The sequence below is a fragment of the Meriones unguiculatus genome, chromosome X (assembly GCF_030254825.1).
Source record: "Meriones unguiculatus strain TT.TT164.6M chromosome X, Bangor_MerUng_6.1, whole genome shotgun sequence".
In the NCBI taxonomy this organism is placed as follows: Eukaryota; Metazoa; Chordata; class Mammalia; order Rodentia; family Muridae; genus Meriones; species Meriones unguiculatus.
This window is the reverse complement of record NC_083369.1, coordinates 18,757,689-18,782,717: the sequence shown is the minus strand read 5'-3', so window position 1 is coordinate 18,782,717 and position 25,029 is coordinate 18,757,689. Positions and strand designations below refer to the sequence as shown.

The following is a 25,029-nucleotide window of genomic DNA, read 5'->3' as shown; positions in this document are numbered from 1 at the left end:
AACTTTATGGGCTTGCTCTCTTTCACCCTATTTGAGAGTTCCAGGGATCAAACTCAGGTTGCCAAGCTTTGCACAAAAGGTAACTTTATCCACCAAAACATCTCTTTCACCAGCAGCCCCTCCCCACCCCACATCTTTCCTTCAGTGAATGATGTTGAGACCCTCATCAACATCAATTGATTATAGCTGTGTGGGTTTACTCCTGGACTCGGTTCTATCCCATTGATCCATGTATGGATCATTATGCCAATACCACAATATCAGGATTATTTTGATTAGTTTTGATTGCTCTGTAGCAGCTTCTGATTGAGAAGTATTAATTCTCCAATCTTGGTTTTCATTGCTGAGATCATTTTGGTTGTGTGAGGACCCATAAATTTCCACAGGAATCCTGGAGACGTTTGTCTGATTCTGCAACACTCCTTTATTTTTGCCCAGTTCTTAGCTGTTTGTCAAGGAGATCAACAGGCATTTATCAAATACTCACTGAACACCTACCATGAGCTAAGTAAGCACCGTGTTAGGTTTTGAAGTCATGATGGTGGGAGAAAAATAGCCCTTAATTTTGCCTTCAGGGAGCTAAGAATAGAATGGGAGTGGCAAACATTAGTCGAATAATCACCAAAATAGAGGTGACATGAATAATAAACTGACTTAATCAGAATGAGGAGGGAGGAGGAGGCAAGCAATGGGAAAAAGAAAACTTTCTTGGGGAAATCAGTAACCAGAAAAGTGCCTGCAGCTGGCAGGACTTTGTGACCAAATGGGGGAGTGAGCTGAAGCACTAGGCAGCAGGAAAATGAACAGCTTTAGGTAAGGGTCACCACAGATCTTGCAGTTCCTGGAAGAAGGCCCAAGGTGTTTGTCCTAAAGGCAACAGGAAGTCAGCAAGACAGAGAAGTAGCATGATCTAATTTTGCTTTCAAAATACTGGCTCTGGATGCTCTACAGAGAATGAACTAGAGAGACAGGGTATGGCCATAAGGAGACAGTGGAAGTTTGGATGAGGGTAGTGGTGGCAGTTGACATAATAACAGTTACAGATGCAAGAGAAAACAAGATTGTACAGATAGTCTTTGGTTAGAGAGATGGATGAGATGGTGTAGGGAGGGATAGTTTTTACCAAGATTAAAATAAAAGCATGAGGCAGTTTTGAGGGGATGAGAGCTTTTAACGTTAAAGCATCTTCTAGAAATATTTTAGGCTATTTGATCCTCATACCAAATCACCCCTGCAAAGAAGCTATAATATTTTTTTTTCATTTTGCAGATGAGAAACCTGAGTATCATAAGGTTAAGTGGCAAAGCTAGCCAGAGTTGCATGAGTCTAAATACAGCTACTAGGGTTATTTCTGTTCTGGGACACCGGAGCTGACTTTCTAGAAAGCCCATCTCAAATAGTTTCAAATAATGAGAAAATCATCAGTAGCACATCTCTCCACACACTATGTCTCCTCAAACCTCAGAGTTTGTGCTCCAAGGGCAGCCTTTGCTCCTATCTGTACATTTCACAGCATTATAGCCACCCCTCCCTCCAGGTCCTATATGAGCCCCGAAACCTTTCATTCCTGGACCCAGACTGTTGACCAAAAACAGAAAAACGCCTGTTTTGTTTGTTTGTTTGTTTTTGTTTTTTGTCTGTTGTGATCACTGTCTGAAAGACATCCTACTTCATTGCTCTTAGAGAACATTGTCCCCAGTCTGTGGCCAATGTGTGGAAAGCTGAGATGCTAAGACATGGAGCTGGAAACTGTGTGGTAAAATAGAGAGAGAGGGGGAGAGAAAGAGAGAGAAGCAAGTCAAGGTGCACTCAAGATTTTTTTTTAATGTCTAATGGGGAGTGTGAGGACAAGAAAATGAATGGGTGGTGGGAATTGGGGAGGAATGCAAAGCTAGGAAAAAGAAAGGCAAATCTATAAATTCAAGGAGGAAGAGGAAGAGAAAACTGAAGTGTTTGAAAGAAGAAGTTGGAGAGGAAACATCCTGCTTCCAAATTAGGAATCTGACATTTACTAGCTGGATGATGTTATGCAAGTTATTCAGTGTCTCTAAGTGGAGATAAAATTGCAATAACTTTATGGGGTTTGTGTAAGGATTATAAGGAAGGCATGTATGTAAAGTCAGGGACACAGTGTGCGCCCAGTGATAAGTACTCACCAATTGTCAGCTGTTCCTCTTCCTGGACCTCCCCTCCTCATTTCTTTTGCTTCTGCTCCATGCAGCAGTCCTAGGCTGGGCCAGCTTACCTCCCCAGGTCTGGATCAAGGAGGAAATATCCTGTTTCAGCATACCTAAAAAGCAAAGCGGCAGGACCTGTGATAACAACTGATGTCGCCTCCACTAGTGATCCTTGAACTCTGCTGCCTGAGCTTGTTTTCTCTTCTTTCCCTCGTCACTTTTCTACCACCCCCCACCGTGCTGATTTATAGTTCTGAACTCTACCCAGTCACTGTGCTGCAGTACCCCCCTAGTACCAAAGCCCTGTCCTTTTTCCTGGGTTAGGCAGCGATTGCCTGGTTGCTCCACGGTCTGCTTGTTAGACTCCCCTCATCCTGAAACCTTTGTGTGAAGCATGCAAGCTTGGCTTGTTAATTGCACCCTCCAAATACCATACTTCAGCCCTTCTCTTTTTAGAATGATGGCTAAGATAATTCTCTGGAGTCCCAGACTTCCTCAGAAATCAGCCACAGGTGTAAAGCCTGCTCTGAAAATGTGTGTGTGTGTTCACTGTCAGCCAGGAGAGAGTGAGTAATGTTGCCAAACAACAAATGTCCAGAGTTGCTCATGGGAACCATATAGAGAGCTGGTGCCTTGAAGTCACCCAGGGATCCAGAGTAGTGGAGAATCCATTTTGGACATATGTTTCCATCATTGTTGAAACAGAATGAAGGGCTATATGCTCTAAATTGTGTGTTTAAAAGAATGAGCCATGGGAGTGAGCCACGTTGCAGCAAGGATGGGAGCAGGGAGGCCAATTGAGGAAGTTTGATCCTGGGAAAGGTGTTGGGAATATGAGCTGTACTGGGGTGTGTGTGTGTGTGTGTGTGTGTGTGTGTGAGAGAGAGAGAGAGAGAGAGAGAGAGAGAGAGAGAGAGAGAGAGAGAGAGAGAGGAGGAGGTGATGGATTTGAGTTATATTCCAGAAAAAGACAGGCAAGATTGGATTAGATTGGATGTGAGGAGTAAGGAGAATAAGAGTCAAGGATGGCTTTTGGCTAGGCTTGAACATGTGGATGGATGGCATCTATCCTTAACTGGCATGGAAATGGCAGAATCTGAGGATTTTTTTTTTAAGATAAAACCCAATGACACCTAAAGGGAGTCTCATCTTGGAAATTTTTTTCTCATTAATATATTTATTTATTCGCTTTACATCCTACTATATCCCCTTCCCTCTTTTCCTACCAGTCTCACCCTCTTCTCAATCTCTACTCCCCTTCTCTTTAGAAAAGGAGAAGTCCCCTCATACAAACCTGCCCCAATCCATCAAGATGAATCAGGACTAAGTACATCCTATTCCACTGAGCCCAGACAAGTCAGCTCAGATAAGGAAAAATGATCCAAAAGCAGGTGACAGAGTCCATGTCAGAAACAGCCCATGCTCCACTTTCTAAGGGACCCACATGATGACTGAGGTGCCTATCAGTTACATCTGTGTAGGGATCCTATGTCCAGCCCATACCCTTTTGTTCATGTTTCAGTCTCTGTGAGTTCCCATGGGCCTAAGTTAGTTGACTCTCTAGGTCTTCTTGTGGAGTTCTTCTTTCCTTCAGGTTCTTCTGTCCTTTCCTCAACTCTTCTGTATGATTTCCTGAGCTCTGCCTAATATTTGGCTATAAGTCTCAGCTTCTGTTTCAATCCGCTGCTGGGTAGAGCCTCTCCAAGACAGTTATGCTAGGCTCCTGTCTGCAAGCATAGCAGAGTGTCATTAATAGTGTCGGGGTGGCTTTCTCCCATGGGGTAGGTCTCAGCTTGGCATTAGTTGGCCATTTTCTCAATCTCTGCTCCATTTTATCCCTACACATCTTAGAGGCAAGGTAAATTTGGCATTGAAGGTTTCGTGGGTGGGTTGGTGTCTCCTTTCTCCAGTGGAAGTCTTTCCTGGCTAAGGGATGTGGCCCCTTCAGTCTCCATGTCCCTCAAATGCTAGGAATCTTAGCTAGAGTAACCCTCATATCCTTCCATGATGCTACCCTGTTGCAGGTCTTCAACCAGTTACAGAGATACTCCCCATAGGCTTCCCTTCTCTTACCCAGCCCTCTCACCTCCCACCCCATGCTTTCTTCATATTGTAGCCGCAGACTCATTCCCCTCCCCACAGTCATCAAGGAAACGTGAATCAAGACTACTCTGAGATTCCATCTCACACCCATCAGAATGGCTAAGATCAAAAACTCAAGTGGCAGCACGTGTTGGAGAGGCTGTGGAGAAAGGGGAACCCTCCTCCATTGCTGGTGGGAATGCAAACTTGTACAGCCACTTTGGAAATCAATCTGGTGCTTTCTCAGAAAATTGGGAATAGCACTACCTCAAGAGACAGCTATATCACTCCTGGGCATATATCCAAAAGGGGCTCTACCATACCACAAGGACACTTGCTCAACTATATTGATAGCAGCTGTATTCGTAACAGCCCCAAACTCAAAACAACCCAGATATACCTTGACCAATGAATAGATAAAGAAAATATAGAACATATACACAATGGAATACTACTCAGCTATTAAAAACAAGGAAATCATGCAACTTGCAGGCAAATGGATGAAGCTTTAAAATGTTCTGTGTGAGGTAACCTGGACCCAGAAAGACACACACATGTTATGCATTCACTTAAAAGTGGATATTAGCCATATAGTACAGCATAACCATTCTACAATCCACAGACCAAAAGAAGCTAAGTAACACGGAGGGCTCAAGGGAGGGTGATTGTAGTTCTTTTTATGGGGATCCCCGCCAGCTGTTGCACAACAACTTAAAAGGAGGAAGAATTTTAAAGAGAACACTTTGATAAAGAACACACACACACGCACAGCCACAGGAGCACAAACACATCCACACATATCATATGCCACCCACACTGTTGGCAAGACCCTTATGGACCTCACGCAGTGGTATTCCCCAGGAAGTCCTTCAAGATCTCTAACATGTCCCATCCATCCTTTTGCTTCTGGTGGGAAAGAACATTTTGCTGATGATTTCTAGCCAAAGAAACATCCATGGCTGCCCCAATAGCAGTGATTTTTCTTAGGGATCCTGGGAGTAGAGTCAGCAGCTATGGGTGACCTATGGTCTGAAGTACCTTTTATCCCATCCAAGTGCTTTCCAACCTAGGGAAATGTGAAAACCCTACTGGTAGAAGAACTATTAAACTAAATGTCCACAGTCCAAGGTAGTAATCTTTCGTTCTTAAACACAGCTTCTAAGAAAACATAGTTCTGTTGCCTGGGTAGCTCATTAGAAGGGATCAGGGTTGTGGAAAGCTGGAAATAAAGCGAAGGCATCTTGGCCACTGACCGGGTAGATCCTGGCAGTTGGTTCTGACTGAAGCTCATTTTAGAGCCTCACTCTTTCTGGGGCCCCAAGCTGGACTTTGCATAGTGGTGTAAGCAGGCACTAAAGGGCTGCATCCATCTTTAGGTTGCCAGACTTTCTATCAGCAATGGCCAGTTGGGCAGAGAACATCAGGCTATGTGCTCAAAGGACAGAGAATAAAACAGAACCCTGGAGCTGGGACAGATGAGCCTTATTTCAGCCTAGGTTGGGAAACTGCCTCACTGTGCAGGGAAAGCCCATGGGGATTTGTGAGAGGCCAGGGAGGCTTCCCTTGGATAGGTGTCAGAACTGTGGGGAAAGGAATGACTTTCCCTTCTGCCTGAGTAAAGAAGAAGCTTTTGAGTTGCCTGTCTTACAGCCTTTATTGACTTTGCCCTCTAGAAATGTAGAACGCCAACTGCCATTTATAGTAGCTACACACAGCTCTTGTGAGACAGCCCTGTCCTCTGTAACAATGGAGACAAGCCACATGACTACCAACTGGCTGTGGTAGGTTTTGTATCTTGTTGGTGAGATCTGGCCAATTAGAAGTGAAGCTGCTCCCTAGGTATAGGGACAGACTGGCTGTGCTCCTTATGCCTAGAGATGGATCAGAGGGCGACCATCTGTCAGCCAGCCTTACCACCTCATGTTGCTTTCAGGATTCTCTTTAGCCCTTCAAACCATGAGCTCTTTGAATCTCTAGACACGTTTTCCCATCAGTAACTTGGGCAGTGGATAAGTGGACAGTGGGTCAGCTGATGACCACCAAAGGGCCTACTGGGCTTTTGGTTTGTGTGTTTTGTTTGTTTGGAAGAGGGTTTTTTTTGTTTTTGTTTTTTTAGTTTTCTGAGATAAAATTTTGCTATATACCCAGATGCGGTGGTGCACGCCTGTAATCCCAGCATTCACGAGGCAGAGGCAGGTGGATCTCTGAGTTCAAGGCCAGCTTATTCCACAAAGTGAGTCCAGGACAGCCAAGGCTACACAGAGAAACCTTGTTTCGAAAAACCTTTTTCTTTTTTTTAATTTGTTTTTTTGTTTGTTTGTTTGTTTGTTTGTTTTGTTTGTTTTTTGTTTTTGCTATATAGCTCACATCAACTTCAAACTTTTGGCTTCGGCCTTGAAATTCCCAAGTGTCAGGAATACATGTGTAAGCTACCACATCCCAGTAGAAAGGATTTTTATTGCGGTTTGCAGTCCTAAGGACTAAACCTAGTGCCTCACCATGCCAGGCAGTAACTCTGCCAACTAAGCTATAGCTCAAGTTCTCCCCTGCTCCTCTGCAGTGCTCAGGAGCTTTGTGCATTGTAAACAAGTGTTAACCCTGAGCTACTGCCTGGCCTGAGCCTAGCACCTATCCACGTGCGACCCTCTGAGCCTTAGGGAATCCAAAAGTGGTGTTTCAAGGGCAGTCATGAGCAGCTCTGGTTTCATATCATATATTGAAGATCTATGAGTACTTTTTCAAAGGTGCCACTTTTGTCTTGAGGAGGATCAAATCCGGGGCCCCGATGTCCTTAGTAAGTGCTCTGCCACTAAACTGCACCTCCTTGTCCAAAGTTGCCACTTATGATCTCAAACAAATGAGCAAAAAAAACAAGCAAAGCAACACATTTAAGGCCCTGGAACTAGATAGTGAATGAGAGAGAACTGGGAAATGAATGGGTCTGCTGTGGTGAGAGGAGTGCTGCCAAGGTGTGTGTGTGTGTGTGTGTGTGTGTGTGTGTGTGTGTGTGTAGGAGTTTATGATAGAACAAAAAGAGGAAAACAAAAACAAAAGAATGAGTTTAAAGTTTGAGTCAGTGAGATGGTGAGTAGCCATTTTGAAGAAGAAACCATAAAAAAGAAAGGAGAGCAAGGCCTACCCGGTGCCTGCCCAGGATCAAGCATTTCCACTGGGAGCCTCACACCGAAGTCAGCACCAGCTTCCCACCTTGAGCTTTAAGGGCATATGCTTTGTGGCTCACCATGGGATTATGTTCCTAACAACCCATTATAAGCTGAAAATACTGCAAATGGAAAATGCAATTAATACTCCAGATCCTTAACCTAGCTTTTTACATGCATAGAGACTCTCACATCAACCTTATAGTTGGGCAAATCATCTACTGAAGAAGCTATTTTACAATAAAGCATTTAAAGTATCATGATTATTATTGAACTCCTGTATCACAAACAAGTGCTGAAAACACAGAACACCAGAGAGTGGCCATTGTTTGCCCTTGTGACCATAAAGCTGACTGGGCTAGGGCTGCCTGATGCTTCCCAGTATCAGGAAAGAGTAAAATTCAAAGTTCCTCTTGCATTAAATTTGTACTTCCTTTTGACTCATTGTAAATAAATAAATATCATTAGACAAACCACTGTAAGTCAAGGACCATCTGTATTATTGTTCCTATCTTAAAAATGAAGATATGGAGGCTCAATTAGAAAAAAAAGAAGAGTTAAGATCACACAGGAAGTCAATAAGATTGATGCAACTCAAGCTGTGTTCTTCATCCTCAAAACCTTTAAAAATATTTTTTCAATTACAGTTTTTTATTTAAATGTGTTAGTGTTTTGTCTACATGTATGTCTGTGTACCACATCCATGCCCAGCACCCAAGAAGATCAGAAGAGAGTGCCAGATCCCCTGGAACTGGAGTTACAGATGGTTGTGGGCCACCATATGAACGGTGAGACTTGAATCTGAGTCCTCTGCAAGAACTCTTAACCACTTAGCCATCTCTCCAGCCCCTTAATTTTTAATTATGTGTGTATATGTATGTGTTGGTATGTGCATATGTGTGGGTACCTGCTGACTTTAGATGGGTGCATTGGATCCCCTGGAACTAGAGTTATGGGCAACTGAGAAGTGCCTGATGTGGGTGATGTTAACTGAACTGGGTCTTGTGTGAGAGCATCATGTGCTTTTAACTGCTGAGTTACCTCTCTATCCCCTAAAAGGGATTATATGAGAGCAGGATCGAAGAAGGCACATGAGCTTTGCTTTTCTTGAAATCTTTTAGATGCTATTGTTGAGACACTGTTCCCTCTTTCTTCTCTGTATTTCACCATTTTCTGCCTGTTTCTGTCTGTTTCCTGGACCCAAAGCACAGCAGGGCTTTTGGGGAATGGAGCTGATTTAGGCATCACTTGAGGTTTCTTCTTGGGCACTGCTTCTCCTGTGTATTCTGTCTCAGGTAACCAGGGAGTTTACTCTACTTCACCTGGAAGGGGGCAATACTTGACAATGGTGAGACTGTATCCTGCGCCAGGTGGTGAGGGAAGGAGACACCATTGTTATTTCCGTTGCAATTCTCATCAATTTCTCAAGGCTATTAAACAAGTTAGTCACTAAGCCATAGCTTGACTCTTGTCCTGAAAGTCAAGAGACAATTGAAATCACAGGAGGACGTGGTCTCTTGACTTTGGGTTAGGAAGGAAGATCTGAGCTGATAGGCCCAGGGAACACAGGACTTACTTCCAACAGCTGGCTCTAAGAATGGCTTGGAAGAAGGAGTAGGAACAGAGAGAACTTGGGCATCATTTACATGCCCATGGGACCCACTAAGCTAAACGAGTCAGATAGTATTGCTGTGGCAAAATACCTGACAGAAAGAATTCCACAAGACGAAACACTTTGTGCGTTCAGAGGTGTCAAACCATTGTCCTTGTCACCATGGATTACAGCCCATGCTGAGGCAGCACATGGGAAGCAGGAGGATGTGGTAAAGGATACTCACCTCACATGGAACAGGAAGCAGAGATAAGAAAGAAAAGTGACCAGGGCAAGACAGACCTCCAGTGGACTGATTTGTCCAGCTAAGCCCTGCCCCAGCCCCCTGCTTGGATTTCTAAGCACAGATTTGCCACTAGCTGTTTGACCTTTGGACGGATTCCTTAACCTTTTTGTTTTGCACTTTCCTCACTTTTAGTCTTTTAGCAATTAAGTCAAAGAATACATACAGAAAGTTCTGAAGTGTTTCTAGAGTATGCAAAGGATTCAATCAGTGTTAGTTATTATAGGCAACAAAAATTAATAACCCCCATAGAAATGATGGCCAGCTCAGATCTGGGGATCGCAACTTCTGGGTTTTTTTTTTGGGGGGGGTCATGCAACTGAAAATTGACTACATAGGTTTAAACTTCGGGACACATGTAGGCCAGAAATAGGAACCCGAGAGTGATCAGTTTCTAAAAGGTCATGGAAACCTTGAAAGATTTTACAGGGAGAAGGTGTAGGGAAATAAAAGGTGGCTTAGGGACAACTGTTGGTTGTCCCTAAGATGGTAACAGGGAAGAGACGAGGCAAAGGAGCCCACCTACTAAGGAGGTTGGGAAATGGGAAATCTTTTGGGGAGAGGCAAAACACTTGCTTAATAGGCATGAGTTTCTGGCCTGCATCTCCAGCAGTGGAAAAGAAAATCCAGAGTAGAACAGCAGCCTTATAGAAGCCAAGATAGGAGAAGGCATTAGCCTAGAGGCAGTGGCCAACTGGGGCGGAGCTTAGGAGGGGCCAGTAGAAGGAAAAATCAGAGAAACTACAGTGAAAGTTGGACTTTTGGTCCAGCGGTTTCCATGAAGGGGTACAAATCACCATCAAACTACACGTGGCTGAAGAATGGGAGTGAAGAAATGGAGAGAACATGTGTAAATGGTCCTTCACAGAAGTTTGTGAGGGGGAAATGAGAGAAGAGAACTGAGAGCTGGGGTGGGAGAAGAAGGCAGGCTTCAGTGTCCATGAGGAAGAGGCAGTGTAGAGGGAAAGGTGTGTGATGCTGGAGAAAGCAAGGGTAGTTGAGACTTGAGATTCCTGGGGCAGTAGGAAATGAGCATAGATGTGGAGATCAAACCACGTGAAGGGATATGGGAGGGCATCAAGCCAACTCACAAATTCAGCTTCCCTTTTGTGGAATTTAGTGAAAGGGTGTGGCAAGGCTAAAAGCTGCACATGATAGAGAAGTTAATAGTGCTCACAGAGACACCATAGAAATGGAAGAGAAGGCCCAACAAGGGCACAAACACACACTGCCTACCCATACTGGTGCTTTTATGACGGTTCCCATCTGTGTGGTCCTGAGGCAGTCGCAGAAAGCGTGGACATTTTGGATTTTGTTGAAGTCTGGGGGATTTGCAAAATGGATGAAGGGCGGCCAATGAGACAAGTTGAGAATATTGACAAAGTGAGGAGTTTAATTGACTAACTGGTATTGGCCCTGTTTCTGCTGCTGCCAATTTCTTTTGCTTTCCAAATCAACTACTTCTTAGTTTCTGTTTACTAAAGGCCTTTGTTCACTCTCGCTCTGGCTCTCATTCTCACTCTAGCTCGCTCTCTCGTCCCTGTGGCACTTTCAGATTCCACAGGAGAACTGAACTGAGTGATGCCACTGGTCATTACTATGGTGTTTGACAGCTCAAGACATCCTGCTGCTTGCTGGACAACCTATAGGTGTTTCTGTCCTCAGTCATAGGATTATGTCTGGTCTAGACAGCTGTACTTGGCATGAACAGTCTTTAGAAAGTGTTCTAGGGAACAGAACAGGTAAGGATTTGAGCTCTGAACCAGCAAGATGGCTCCAGGGATATGAGGTGATGTTGTCAAGCCTGATGACTGAGTTCAATGGACTGAACCCATCGTGATAGGATCCACAGGGGGGAAGGACAGAAATAAATTCTTTAAGTTGTCCTTTGACTTTCGCTCGTACTCTGCAGTGTGTGCATGCATGAGTGTGCTCACATACACACAAACACACACACATACACAGAAATAAATTTAATGAAAGATAAATTTTAAAGAAATTTTGCTTTTGAGCCAGGGCTGACAATGCAGGCCCGTAATCCCAGCTCTTAAGGAAGAAATCAAATCTCAAACCATACCTGAGTTAGAGAGTGAGTTTAAGGCCAGTCTAGCCAACTTAATGATATCCTGGCCTCAATTTTTTTAATAGAAAGAGGAAGTCAGGCTTGGTGGCACACACCTTTAATACCAGCACGAAGGCAGAAGAGGCAAGCAGATCTCTGAGAGTCTGAGGCCATCCTGGTCTAGAAAGTGAGTTCTAGGACAACCAGGGCTACACAGAGAAACTCGGTCTCAAAAAAAAAAAACACAAATAAATAAAATATAGGGAGGAAATAGGTGTGGTGGCACACACATTTTAATTCCAGCACTCAAGACGCCAAAGTCAGTAGATTTCTGTGAGTCCCAAGACCAGGTGCCTGATCTACACAGTGAGTTCCAGAAAAGCCAAAATGGCATAGTAAATCCCTGTCTCAAAAAAAAGGGAGGGTGCATTATCACTCAGCAATAGGGTGCTGGCCAGGCAGGTACAAGGCTCTAGGTTCAATGGCTCAATATCCCGCCATCACACTCACACATACACACACACACACACACACACACACACACACACACACACAATGTGGTCTGGAACCAGACTACTTAAATCTGAATCCAGGTTGGTGCCTTTAGTGTATAGCCTTACAAAATTTACTTTCTCCCTTTTCACCCCAGTTTCCTCCTTTCTAAAATAGGCTCAGTAAGAGTGACTGCCTTACCTCTTTGTAAGGGTAAAATAAGACACAGATGCATCCCTGGCACACAGTTCTTCCCCAGTAAATGTTGCCACTTACTGTCATTGCTAGTGTGACACATTCCCTGGGGAGGAAGTACAAACGGCCCAGCAAGCTTTCAGACAAATTGTACAGGTGGGATCCAGACTCCATCACACTGAAAGAACAGTCTTCTTTCACTCCCAGGAGTCCTCTGTGATTTGTTGGTCTGCTGGCCTTTCTCCAGGGAAAGCTACCCCCAGGCTCAAAAGGCCTGAAGTCTGCCATGATCTTGGGACCCCAGCTGCTGCATCTGCTTGTTGTCAACCGGGAAGCAGTCTTGGCTGTCTGACTCCTCCAGCCCAGTCCTTGGTTTCTATGAGTCACACTCCTCTAGGCTAAGCAACTCCTTTTAGAAGAGGAGCCGGGGCTGGGGGTGGGGAGAAGAAAGGAAGAAAGCAGCTGCAGCCTTGCCTCTTTCTGAGAATCTCAGCTCAACTTGTAGGAATCTCCTTTACACCCATCAAGAGAGGATTTGGGGCCTCACTGTGTCCAGACTTACTGTGGAAGAGACATTTCAACTGGTCCACACAGCCCCAGATAGCTGATGAGGGAGCAACACTTTCTCAGGGACCCTGACATCTAGGACATCCATCTCCTATGTAGCCTCAGAAAAGAATGTAAGTTGCTGACGTAAGGAAAGGGTGTGAGTCTGAAAGGTACATGGGCTGGAGAATGGGCTTCTCAAAACATCTCCCTCTCACACTCCCCAGGAACAAGTCCCAGGTCACTTGGCCTAAATAGTTTCCCAAGGTGTATGTTTCTAAGATTCTTTGCTTAAGATTGTGCTTGGCAGTACATGAAATGATTTCAGTTGGTATATGTCTGAACATACATGTTTTTAAACTTTAATAGCTGTAAATTTCTTTTTCTTTTTTTGTTTTACCTTGCGTGCATTGGTGTTTTGCCTGCATGTATGTCTGTGTGAGGGTGTCAGATCCCCTGGAAGTGGCATTTCAGATGGTTCTAAGAAGCCATGTGGGTGTTGGGAACTAGGTGCTCTGGAAGAGCAGCCAGTGCTCTTAACCACTGAGCCATCCCTCAATCCTATGAATTTATTTTAATAAGTTTTAGAGTAAAACTTTAACTAGCACATTGAATCTGGGACCTTTAAGGATGGCATTTGCTTAGAAACATGTGGAATACTCTTTTAAGCAATTTAAGAAAAAATATTAAATCAATCATTGAGATTATTATTAAGCATGTGACAAAAGTCATGATGGTGACTGGAATTATAGACTCACTACTCCTAGGTAAAAGGTACCTTTTCTTGTGCTTCTTACACCTTTACCCCAAACTTAGTCTGTCTCACTCTCTTCCTCTCCCTAACCCTCTCCCTCTCTCTCTCTCTCTCTCTCTCCCTTCCCTTTTCCCCCTCCCTCTGCCTTCTTCTCTTCCTTCTCAAACTTAGTACCTGCACTGGCCCAATTCCTCTATTCCTCTTCATTCCTCCTTTAGAATGTCTCCTGCACCATGTGTGACCTTCCAGCTGTCATCGGTCATCTGAGTCCCATAGCCTCTGCAATTGCACCTCACTACCCAATTAATCTTCTTCTAGTACACACTTCCTCCTGCACTGGTGCTCCAGTGAGTCTCACTCCAGAGCGAGAGCCTAAGCTAGCAAGTCTTAGCCTTGGAGTATAACTCCAGCCTACCATCTTCCCATATCTTCCTGTATCAGAGCCATGTTAGTCTTGCTGCTCCTCAGCTAGACATGCTGTATAGACTTCCAGGTTTTGCTCTCCCTATACACCTTTTTAAAGCTCCTTGCCTCAGCCTTTAACATTTATTTATCATTTTTCGTACATTGCTATTTGTGTCGATTTTGTTGTTGTTTTTTTGACACAGGGTCTTGTTTATTAGCACAAGCTGACCTGGGACTCACTTACATAGCATTGGCTGGCCTTGAATTTATGAACTTACTGCCTCAGCCTCCCAGGAGCTGGGGTTAGAGGTATAAGCCATTATGATGCCTGGCTATTTGCTTCTTTTGTATCTCTCTAAGCAGGCTCAGTTTCCTTGCATAAGAAATGTGCTTTCCATTTCTTCTGTAAGCTCTTTGGTGCTTAGTAAAGTGTCAGTGCAACTGGGCATGCTCTGTGCTGCAAAGTAACAGCAAACTCAACCTATATTGACTTAAATGAATAAAAGCTGTGCTTCTTTTTCATGTAATAGAATTTTAAAGGCAAGTGGTTGGCTGTTCTGCCATACACAGGAAATCAGTGTTTGGCATCATATTTGTTGCCTTGTAGTTGCAAGTAGCTGCTGCAAACCTAAACATTACATCTTCATCTTAGCTGAAAGAAATAACATTTCCTCGTGGCCTTTGTTCTGTTGTTTTTAAAGGGAAATTCTTAAGAGACTGTTTCTCATATTTCATTAACTCTAACTGTCATGTGCTCAGCCTCAGATCTGGTTGAGATCAATCTGAGTCTTCCCTGTCTGGAATGAAAATGTCTTTATGAGCTACCTGAACAAACTTCATGTCTCTAAAAAGCAAGAAGGTGCAGAGGGTGCACCTTAGGTATTATTAGGTACCTAATAGTTTCTACCACACAACCCAGTAAAGACTAGTTCAGACAACATTGAACTGTTCTGGTCTAGAGTCAGGTTCTGAAATTTGCCGAGGTTAAGACCAAGAGGTTTCCAGGGACAAGGGAAGCTATGTTTCTGTGCCCACCCATCTGCACCCAAGTATTCCTGACTCCCTCTAGGAAGGCCAAGGTGGGTTCTCAGCTCTGCCTCTCCAGAGTGATAGGAAAAACTTGGGTAGATCTGAGTGTTGTCCTGTTGGATGACTGCTGGGTGAGTGGGCAGCTTCTTCGTGTGGCCTGATTGCAGACTAGGGCAAAGAGAGGGTGGACATCTTACTTATTTGTGTGGGAAATTACCCCTATCTTTGGCTCTTTGGTTTCCATATATGCTCTTCTAAAGTACTTCTGAAATAGAATTTGTGTCCAGTGAAACAATATAGAAGATATTGCCAAAAGCAAGTTGCATAGTGTTATTCATTATGGCAACAAATAAGAACAGTCAACAACAGAGATCTGAGTAAGCAGACTGTATATGTTAATATTTCATTTGTATAATATAACCATCAAATGTAAACTTCTGATATGTGAAAATACATGTACAGAATAATGTTGAGTCAAAAGGTAAAACATGGTAGTAGGTACATACTACGTAAGAGGTACAGGTGTGCTTTGGCAAATACCAAGGAAGAGTCACCAAGTTTGAAATCAAAGCCACATCCAACTGAAGGTATGGGTGAAGTTGAGCTCAGCAAAAGAGTGTTTGCTTTGCATGCACAAGGCTCTAGGGTCCATTCTCACACTGCCTGGGGGAAGAAGGCATTAGGCAACTGAGCCCAGTGTATTGAGATTGAACAGCAATTCCAAAGCAGTTAGATGTCAACGATGGGGAGTTCAGTTCAACTGGAGCTGGGTCTCCAGCTCTGTCTCTCTTCATGACAGAGACAGAGATGTTCGGCTGGAGATTGCTTTTGTGCTTGGGCTTATCTTCCAGCATTCTAGCTGGAATGCATCCTGAGTGCAGAGAGAAACCTAACCTACCCGGGCACCCTCACCATGCCCAGCTATTAGTAAGACACCCTTTTCTTTTCTCACAGCTGAAGAAGCATCTTGACAACAGTGTCCACTGTCATTCCAGAAGAGTGCATGTTATTGTGTGGAGACCCGGTGTGAGTTCCTTCTTGAGGTTTCCTGGTATGAGCTGTGCTCTCTGCCCCCCCACCATCCAGATGTTATCTAAGGTTTACACTGTGAGTTTCTGGACATGACATGAAGAAAAGCCAGACCTCTAACTCTGATTGCTTGGCTGGAAGCTTTGCCAAGGGTGTGGTTTGATACAGAAGATAGTTCTTTTCTAAGAGTTTACTGAAGAGTATTGTGTTTTTGCTGGCTCAGGTCTTACAGCTTTATTCAAGAGTCTGAAGATAGGAGGGAAGCAGGATGGGTGTGGAGAGGTGAGGGTGGGGGACAGAGTCTTGTTTTGCTCTTTACTTGACCACCAGCTATCCAGCAATGGATGTCATTTACTGGGTGGCCAAGTGTTACCCCCACTTTATTACTAGGAAATAAGTGCCAACGGAACATACCCAGGGTCTCTTACATGGGGAACAATGAAGGCAGGATGCACTCAATACAATTTCTTGAGTCACTCTATAATAAGCCTTCTGCTGGATACTGGGTATGCAGCTGTAGATAAGATAAGGCCACTCCAATCTTGTCTCAGCAATCTGCAGCCATGGCAGGTGGCATTACAGACAAACAAGCAGGCAGTAACAGGATAAAATGGTGCTTTCTCAAAAAAGAAAAAAAACTAATGCTCTGGGAGTAATGAAGGAGGAGTACACATCACATGAAGGAATGGGTACAGGCTTTGAATTTATAAATGTGCTTTATTTGGGGTTCCTTATGCTTCTACCTCCCTTTCAAACTCCCCAACCCTAGGGAGGAGAGAACAAAGGTTAGTAAGTAAAGGGGATGTAGACCTCTTTATATGTAAGAGAGGCAGTTCCGCTCTTATCCTTAAGGGTATACAACAGTCCAGCAAACCAGCAAACCAGCAGCAGTAGAAAGAATAGGCAAACCAACAATCCAGCAATCCAGTAATAGCAAAAGCAGCAACAAACACCACCACCAGTAGCAGCAACCTCTCTGAAGTGACACTCTCTAAGAGTGTCTCAAAGCTCTCTCTCTCTCTCTTTCTCTCTCTCTCTCTCTCTCTCTCTCTCTCTCTTTCTCTGGGCTTCTATTTATACCCTCTCAAAGTCTGCACCGGGATGTTTTTGAGCTGGCAAAAACTATGCCCCCTGCGTGAGACAGTTTCCAAGCTGACAAGAATCACACACCCTCTCACAAAGCTGTTTATCAGCTGACAAAGATCACCAGCCTCTCATGAGGCTGTTATCAGCTATGGATACCCTCATCCCACACTTGGGATAACAACAAAAACATATTTACATTAACATGACCAAAACTTCCACTACAAATGGAAAGCGGGGTATCAGCAAGGGCTTGGCCGAAGATGTTGTGTATGGGGTTGGAGCTGGAGGAAGAAGAAGCAGTGAGTGAAGGAGGTGTAGGGATAAAAGGGACCCAGGCAGAGAGGAGACCATTACCAAGGGCCAGCATGAAAAGAGACCACAGAAGCTGGGCATTCACCTGTCAGCCCAGCTCTTGGGAGGCTAAGAAAGGATAATCAAAAATTTGAGGCTACTGTGACATAGGGAGTTTAAGGCCACCCTGGGCTAACACAGACAGTCTGAGAGATTGAAATGTGGAAGGAGGAAAGCTTTTTCGTGAAAAGCTGTACAGAACCATTCAGTAGGCACTGGCATGTTGTGAGGTAAGACTGAGAAGTGGACAAGGCTCCCCTTAGAAAGTGCCTGTGGACCGTAATGAGTCTGGGTTTAATTTCTAGTATGACAAGAAGCCACCAAGCAGCTCTAAACAGAAGAGTGATATGATCTGACTGGCTACCTTTTAGGCTTAGCCTGGCAATGTCAAGGAGAACAGTTTATAAAGAACTCAGAACGGAAATGGCCATCCTGGTCATGCCAGGGATATCATGGTGGCTTAGTTCACGGTGGTAGAACCAAAAGAGCCACATAAGTGGGTCACAGTTCAGGAGGAGCTATGGCACTTCCTGATGGACTGCAGATGGAGAAAGAATGAAGGTAGGTGCCAAATCATGTTCATTGGACCTCTCAGCTTGTTGTTGAGGCCCTTGGCCCACCAGCTTTGAGATCTGGGAAAGGAGTGTGTTCTCCCTGTACCAATGGGACAGAATAGAAAGGGCTCTGTGCCTGCTGACTTGTGCACATGAATACCATAGGCGTGCTTACATTTGTCATGAGCCCAACACGGTGAGTGCTTCATGGATACTTCCCTCATAATAACTTCTTGTGTTAATGCAATATTTCTGACATGATAATGGAGGCATAGAAATTTTAAATCACTTGACTAAGGCTACACAGCTAAGAAGCATCATACCTGCAATTCACACTCCCTGTAGTCTCACTCCAGTGTTCCATGTTGCTTTCCCTCTTGGGGTCGTTCAGTCACAATATGGTCTAAAAATGGAGACAGAATGATCTACCAAACAACACCCAGTCTTTGTCCTCATGGAGTTCGCCAGTCTGGTGAAGGAGGCAGATATTAACCAAATGGCCACAGAGACAGGTAAACAAATGCTCTCAGAGCCCATGATAGGGCCTTAGACCTAATCAGGGAGGTCAGAAGGGGCTCTGTGAAGCAGAAACTTGAGGTGACATGTGCAGGATGCATTGGAGTTATTGAGGGAAATGAGGGAAGAACAGACAGAGGAATAGTAAGTACAAGGACCATGTGGTGAAAGAGGCTATCCTTCTTCACCTCACTTCCCTGGTCTCTTGCTCCCCCATTCCCTTCCTTTCTTTTACTGCCTTCTTCCACTCATAGACTGTCCCCCAGCCAGTCTTCCTCTGGTTGAGAGCATGAAGCATCCCTGCATTTTGCTAGCACAATCCTTTCTCTCCATTCACTCTAGCCATTTCTGGGTTCTTATTCACATTTATTTTTATATTTGTGTTTTGTTTGATTTTTGAAACAAGGTCTCATATAGCCAAGGCTGGCCTGGAACTCCTGGTCTTCCTGCCTCTGCCTCCTAAATGCTGAGATCGGCCCTTCCTTTTTTTAAAGTTAAATATTTATTCTCTCTTTCCTTCTAGGTGTGTGTTTGCACATGCACATGCATGCACACATGTTCCATAGTCCACATGTGAAGGCTAGAGGACCACTTGTAGGAGTGGCTTCTCTCCTTGTCAGGCCTGGCAAGCAAGTGCCCCAACCCTCTAAACCATCTCACCAACCCCGATTCATAACTCCTCCAAGATTTCCTTAGGCTACCCATGCCCCATAGACAGACCCCTCAGATGTACGAAAGCGTTGGCATGAACTGGATCAGATGTGAAGAGACACAGTGAGGCATCTTCAGCACTTTTCAATACACCATGGAACAGCTGAGACTGGGAAGTACCCATGATTCTTGGCCAAAGGACTGTTTTCTGTATCACTCCCTGATGCTTTGAAGAAGAAAAGGACATTGGGAACTAATAAATATTGAAATCCTACTGGGTACCTGGCTTTGTGCTGGATACCTTCCTCAGCTGGGTCATTAACAAACTTTATGAGGTAGTGATGCCATCACCTTACCAGACAAGTGCCTCTTCACTGTGAGTTCTGTGAGAATATGGAATACATTCTTTGACTTTGCATCTCAGAAAGCATGGGGTCTGTGCTTAGTGAATACTTTGATTTTTTTTTTTATAGTTCTGGGGCTTGAACCCTTGTTTGTGCAAGGTAAGGATACTGCCACAGAGCTACACTCCTCGTAACACCAGTCCAGGAAATACTTGCTGCAGTGACTTGATTGATGACCCTGTTGTTTCAAGGCATCCTGGCCTAGGGACAAAAAAAAAAAAAATCCAGGACTTGGGGCTCTTCTCTGTCTTCACGGCTTGGACAATCAGTTTCATTTTTCTGAGACTATTTTCTTCGAGTATAAAATGAGAACAACAGCTCTTCTATCCTGGAGGGCTATGAGCATGCGGAGGAGGCTTGGTGACCTTCAAAGTGCTTTCCAAACTGCTGTGGGGGAGATCACATTTACACGAAGCTAGAGGTTTTATTTTCTTAAGATTGTGTGTGTGTGTGTGTGTGTGTGTGTGTGTGTGTGTGTGTGTGTTTATGTGACCTTCGGATTTCAGAGTTGTGGGTGCATGGCTCCTGAGCCATCTGACATAGGTGCTGAGCCACCTCTGCAGCCCCTAAGCTTTAATCACACAGTTGTCATCTAGAAGTGTAGTTCCAAAACGCAAATTGATACCCTTTCTTTATAAACCCACTCTTCTGAGTTAAAAAAGGAGAAAAATAATGATGTAGTTTCCCATAAAGCCAAATATTTTCTCCTCCTCCTTCTTTCTCCTCTTCCTCCTCCTCTCCCTCTTCTCTTTTTTGCAGTTTTCACAATGTCATTCCAACCTAGAGATGTTAAAACTTCCTTTTGTTGATGACAACTTGCTTTCAGTAAATTACCGTTGTTTGAAAGTGCCACTGCTTAGTCAGATAGTCAGATGAAAGGTTGGTACCACTATGCCAGAGCCCCTAAGTGACAAAGCTAGTACTGGCTGCCCGGGGGGGGGGAACTGAACTGTCTTTAAAGTGGGTTTTCTGAAGGACCCTGAGAAGAGACCAGACAGCTAACAAGGAAACACATTATGAGAAAGACACAGAAAAGGATGCTGGGCCTTGCTGGGTGGCACCCACCTGGAAGCTGTGGGTGCCACCCAGCAAGTTGGTAACTGCTAGCTAAGTTGTCCTAAACAAGGTCTGTGGTACTGTGGCATGTTCCAGTAAAGCAATAAGTTGCTGTCATCCAAGCACCCAGTTAAGAATGGAAACCTCTAGGCTACTGCATAAACAGCAGCTGAGCACCTCAACTCAAGCCCAAAGATGGCTGCTCCTGCAATCCACCATGGTGTGTGTAGCCATGCTGCTTCAGATCCCTAGCCCTTCTTTAAAAAAAAAAAAACAGATTTATTGAGGCTGGAGAGATGGCTCAATGGTTAAGAGTGCTGCCTGCTCTTCCAAAGGACCAGGGTTCAATTCCCAGCACCCACATGGCAGCTCACAACTGTCTGTAACGCCAGTTCCAAGGGATCTGACACCTTCACACTAATGCACACAAAATAAAAATTAAATAAATTATTAAAAGATTTATTTTATTCATTAATTATGTGTTATAGGTGTGTCTGTGTCGATGTGTGCATGTGTGCATAGGTGCCCCAGGAAGCCAGAAGTGCCAGATCCTGAATTCAGGCTGCTAGAAGAGCATTAAGCACTCTTAACCACTGAACCATCTCTCTAGATATTGTACTGACCTTTTGACTTCTAGTCCCCCCTCTCACTTGCCCAGGCAGCTTCAGTGAAGGAGGAATCACTCAGGTCTGTGGGAATGGCAAGAGTGCACAGCTGGAACATATGGGGCTCAATCACAAACACCACGTATCTTCCCACTCACCTTTCACACACCAAAACAAAACAAAAAACCCACGACACCCATATACACAAGGAGAGTATGGGGAGTGGGGGTTGGGAGAGGTCAGGCTAGCTTCTTGCCCTGAAATGCCACATGGCCTGCCTGGGGATGTGGGTGGGGAGGTGAGGTACACAACTCTCTGCCTGCTGTGTGACCTCTGGCCTGCAGGCAACCACAGGAGGCCCTGAGCTGCTGCAAAGGCCAGTACTTTCCATGAGAACTTACTCACAGCGTTTCTACCTGAGCATGTGATTTTGCATTCCAAGAGCCTGTCTGGATTATCCATTTCTTAGATTTCTCCAGACCTCTGCTTTAGCCATTAATTTTTTTTTCTACCTGGAATCCTTTGGCCAGTGAATGCAGCCACAAGTTAGTCCAGTAGGGACATAGGCCAGGTGCATGCTGGCTCCCCATCTGGCCCAGGCAAGAGGCAAAGGGTAACTACTTCTAGGAGAAAGCCCTCAGGGGTACGAGTGGAAGGCTAGGCCAAGGAGCTGTAGTAGCTGTGCCCATGCCCAGAACCATGACCCACAATACTTGGCAGGCTTCCTGACTCCCTGTTTAGGGCAGGTCGCCATGGTGCTTTGCCTGCTGGCATATAGAGGATGGAAACAGAGCAGAGGCATGTGCCCGAGAGAGAGTGGGGGAGGTGGTTACAACAGGGCTTCTTGCCCTAGTTCCAACTGAATTTTGAATCATCTGCAAGGTAGTGTGGCTTCTATAAGGAAAAGCCCCTAAGTCCCTGTGGCCCCAGGAATTCCTGTCACTGTGAGTGCACATGCCTACAATATTCCCAGTTGCCTGTTATCTGTGCCATGGCTCTGCTTCCTCCACTGATTGGCAGATTTTTCTCATGCCTAGTAAGCTCTTCCTGCCCCTGTGGCTGAGCTTGGACAGCTTTGTTTATCCCACCCTGAGCCAACCAGCCACTTCTTGAGGTGGATGTCCTCCCAAAGATATCTGTTCTGGCTTGATGTTTACAAGCAGCCTATGGAGGGCTGGGGAGAGAGCTTAACGGTCCTTTTGAAAGAAACATTAGAGCTAAGTCTAAACTCCTGGACTTGGTGTTCAAAGACTTCAACAATTAATCTTTATAATACTCAAAATTCCAATGCCACATATTTCAACCATCAAGACACACACGTGCACAAACATGTGCATGCACACACATACATATGTTGATTATTTGCACATTTTACAGTGTATAAAAATATGTAAAATGTCTCTCACCCTGCAAAAATATTAAACTCCAAGTGGATCAAAGACCTCAACATAAAACCAGACACATTACATCTGTTGGAAGAAAAAGTGGGGAAGAGCCTCAAACTCATTGGCATGGGAGACAATTTCCTAAACAGAACACTAACAGCTCGGTCTTTAAGATCCATAACTAATAAATGAGACTTCGTGAAACTGAAAATCTTCTCTAAAGCAAAAGACACAGTCAACAGAAAAAAATGACAGCCTACAGATTGGGAAAAAATCTTCACCAACCCTACATCTGACAGAGGGCTAATACAAAAAATATATAAGAAGCTCAAAAAATTAGACACCAACAAACCAAATAATCTAATTAAAAATGGGGTACAGAGCTAAACAGAAAATTCTCAACAGAGTTATATCAAATGGTAGAGAAACCCTTAAAGAAATGTTCAACATCCTTAGCCATCAGGGAAATGCAAATCATATCAACTCTTAGATTCCATCTTACACCTGTCAGAATGGCTAAGATCAAAAACTCAAGTGACAACACATGATGGAGAGGATGTGGAGAAAGGAGAACCCTCCTCCATTGCTGGTGGGAATGTAAACTTGTACAACCACTTTGGAAATTTATTTCTCAAAAAAATTGGGAATAGCACTACCTCAAGATCCAGCTATACCACCCCTGGGTATATACTGAAAAGATGTCCACCATTCAACAAGGACATTTGCTCAACTATGTTCATAACCAACTTTATTTGTAATCTCGAAACAACCTAGATGTCCCTCAGCGGAGGAATGGATGCAGAAATTGTGGCACATTTATACAATGGAATACTACTCAGCTATTACAAACAAGGAAATCACAAAATTTTCAGGCAAATGGATGGAACTAGAAAAGATCATTCTGAGTGAGGTAACCCAGAAACAGAAAGACAGGCATGGTATACACTCACTTATAAGTGTATATTAGCTGTATAATATAGGAGAGCCATACTAAAATCTACAAACCTAAAGAAGCTAAACGTTAAGGAGGACTCTAAGTAGAATGCTTAAATCTCATTCAGAATGGAAAACAGGATAGACACCTGAAGCAGTGGAAGAGAGTAAACAGGATTGTAGCCTAATATTGAGGGTCCTCTGAAAGGCTCCACCCAACAGAGGATAGAATCAGAGGCTGAGACTCACAGGCAAACTTTGGGCACAGTGCAGGCAGCCTAAAGGAAGAAGAGGGGAGTAGATAGAGGGACATGGATTGGACAGGAGTCCCACAAGGACACCATCAAAGCTAAAAAATTCTGATCCCAGGGGGTCCTGCAGAGACTGATGCACCAACCAAGGACCATGCATGGAGAGGACCTAGAACCCCTGCTCAGATATAGCTGATTGGCAGCTAGGTCTCCATGTGGGTTCCCGAGTAAGGGGAGAAGAGGCTGCCTCTGTCATTAATTTGATTACCTGCTCTTTGATCACTTGTCCCTGGCAATGCTGTCTTGCCAGGCCACATAGAAAGAGGATCCAGGCAGTCCTGATGATACTTGGTAAGCTAGGGTCAGATGGCAGGGGAGGAGAACGCCCCTTTTTAGTGGACTAGCGGAAGGGAATGGGGGGAAGGGAGGGAGGGTAGGACTTGTAAGAGTTGAGGGAGAGGTCTTCAATCAGGATATGTAATGTATAAATTGTGAAAAAAATTAAAATTAAAAGGCAAAAAAATATGGAAAATGTGGATAGAATATTTGCAGCTTTCATTTTGTAGTTGATGTCTCATAGATATCGGTATGTTGTAAATTTTTATTTGCAAGTTGACAATTTCCAACTGTGTGTCTACTTATGTTTCATGTGTCAGTATTTAATCTAGAAATTGGTATTTTCATGTCTGCCTTTTACTGTCAAGCTGAGCAAACCAGCATGTCCCCACTGATTTCACATATAAAGTTAACATAAAGTATCCCTCCCACAGGAATGGTGGCTCATTTTAGTAATCCACGCCCTTAGGAATCTAAGGCAGAAGGACTGCCATGAGTTCTAGACCAGTCTGGGAAAAGAGTGAGATCACTCACCAAAAAAAAAAAAAAAAAATATGCAGAAGAAGAAGAAGGAGGAGGAGGAGGAGGAGGAGGAGGAGGAGGAGGAGGAGGAGGAGGAGGAGGAAGAAAGAAAGAAAGAAAGAAAGAAAGAAAGAAAGAAAGAAAGAAAGAAAGAAAGAAAGAAAGAAAGAAGAGAAGCACATACTCCAATTCCATATTTCCCAACACCCAACACAAAGGCCACGGCCTCCTGGAGGCTCTGCAGCCTCTTCCGGCTGGGCAGCCCTTCACCTCCCAGCTGTGCCCCCAGCTTCCTTGGCTTTTGTCCAATGTCTCCAGCACATTCTCTCTGAGGTTGTAGTTAGCAGTTCATTTGGCTCATTCCTTCATGGCCTAGCCTCCCAGAACGCTCATGTCTGTTCTGGTTTCTTCTAGACACCATTAGGCTTTACAACTGAGTCTGCACTTGCATACTCCTGAGGATGCATGGCTTGTCCCTATGTTGGAGTTGACCTGCACTGAGAAAAGTTTCTGAAATCTCCAGAGTTTCTCTTTGGGGAGAACAATTATTTC

General features: G+C 44.3%; 1 protein-coding gene across 1 annotated transcript in view; it reads left to right on the top strand.

The window, feature by feature from the left end:
* Positions 1–25,029, top strand: part of Nhsl2 (NHS like 2) — a 262,855-nt gene that overhangs the window by 27,054 nt on the left and 210,772 nt on the right. The gene's annotated exons all lie outside the window — the stretch shown is intronic.